Below are 1,987 nucleotides of genomic sequence, written 5' to 3'. Positions count from 1 at the left end.
TTTTGTCTTTATGAAACACCCTATCTTGGTGAGCAAAACCACTTTAACGTCTATCGAATTCTGCAAGAAAAATGTAAAGAAATATTCTGGAATTATGTCTATCCATCTCTATTAATTCTACAATGCAACCACTTTCTAATTATAGAAATTAGGAATTTGCATACTTATAAGAGTTAAGATATTTCAGAGCATGTTATAAATCTGTTTTTACCACAATTTTATTATTATCGATGTAATCTAGCATGTATTATCAATTTAATCTATAATTTGACTATTTTCCAAATGACTGCATCATACAATTTTCAAAATTATATACTGGTTCAGGGTTTTCTCAGGTGTTTGTATGCCCTTCATTATTGTCAATAGCAATGCAATCTTTTATTCATTCATTTATTCATATAGTCATCCAATATTCAGTAAGAGCTAGGGGAAATATGAATGAGAATAATGTATGGTCCTTACCTAAAAATATCATTTAATTGAGGAGGTAGCCGTGTATCAGCAAAATATAACACAGAGAGGAAAATATTCTTGTAAAGTGATACACACGGTACTGGAGAATGCCAGAGGAGAGATTTTGAGAACATTCACAGATGACATCTAAAGGAGTGTGATGATTAAATCAGATTTCAATAAACAGAAAGAGAAGATAGTATTTTCAGGGTGAGGGAGTAGGGTGAGCCAAAGCAAGGTGGCCCCAAATATTCAGGAAGAAGAGTGGAGTCCAGTGTGGCAGAATTATAAGATGTGATGTTATGGGGGAAACTAAAAAGCTGGTTCCAAATGATGGACCTTCATAAACACCAAATGCATCATTTGTCTTTATCATCTATTCAATGGGAATCCATTGAAGGTTTTTGAAGCATGAAATGTGGTGAAATTTGAGAACATAAATGCAGCATGAAGCTGAATGAAAGAGCCTGAATTGGAGGCCAAGGCTGTGGGACTCGGTGACACCAAGGAGATGAAGTGATGAAGTGTGGGGGTGGCACTGGGTCTACCAAGGGGAGTGTAGATTCCAATATGGCACCACCAACAACAAAAACCCACTCGGGTCTGAAATCCACAAAAATGTGTTACTCCTAGAGCTGGAATAGAGAATGAGGGGGTCAGAAATATAAATAAATCTTTAATTTTAATCCTTCCTAGATGTAGTATACATTCCTAGTGAAAGCAGAGCCACTGAAACAAAATGAGACATCACACTGTGCTCCACCGAACATCTTTTCACACTGTGCAGGATACACCTTCCACACCCCCAGAAACAGCTGAGTATTGTTTTCTTGTACTGAAACTTGCATTTTATGCGTAATAGTTTTTTTATGTGTGTATATGCTATTTCCCCCAAATAAGTTATCTCTTCCCAAAGAAGGTAAGTGTTCTAGTTAGGAATGATCACTTGGACTCTTGATGCCACGAATTAAGTTTTTGTTTTTTTTAATATTTATTTATTTATTTGAGAGAGAGAGTATGAGCAGGGAGAGGGGGCACAAGGAGAGGGAGAAAGAGCATCCCAGGCAGACTCCATGCTGACTGCAGAGTCCAACGTGGGGCTCGATCTCACAACCCTGAGATTGTGACCTGAGCTGAAATCAAGAGTCAGACACTCGACCAGCTGAGCCACCCAGGCGCCCCACAAGTTAAGTTTTAAGTAGTATATTAGTGAGTTCAGAATTGGAAATTGAGCTTTGTCATATAGGCAAGAGAAACGTGGAGATTTTCATGAGAGAGTTAGATATTTGGGTCTAGATTCATGGAATGAATATGGCTAGGAATAGAAGTCATAAGTTTCTATAAATTTATGTATTACCTAAAATAATGTCTCATAAATAGGTCACCATTAAATGCTTTGACTGTTAAAAACATCAATAAAATCTTGAGGTAGTAGAGATTTTCTAAAATCTTGTGGTTCTCCAAGTCAGTTTTAGGCATTGATGTTTTATTGGTTCCAGAAAAACTTCATGTAAAATCTCTGTTCGAGGCTACA

This window comes from Ursus arctos, unplaced genomic scaffold, assembly GCF_023065955.2.
Source record: "Ursus arctos isolate Adak ecotype North America unplaced genomic scaffold, UrsArc2.0 scaffold_30, whole genome shotgun sequence".
Taxonomy (NCBI): domain Eukaryota; kingdom Metazoa; phylum Chordata; class Mammalia; order Carnivora; family Ursidae; genus Ursus; species Ursus arctos.
The sequence above is the reverse complement of the archived record's forward strand: the minus strand, read 5'-3'. Positions refer to the sequence as shown.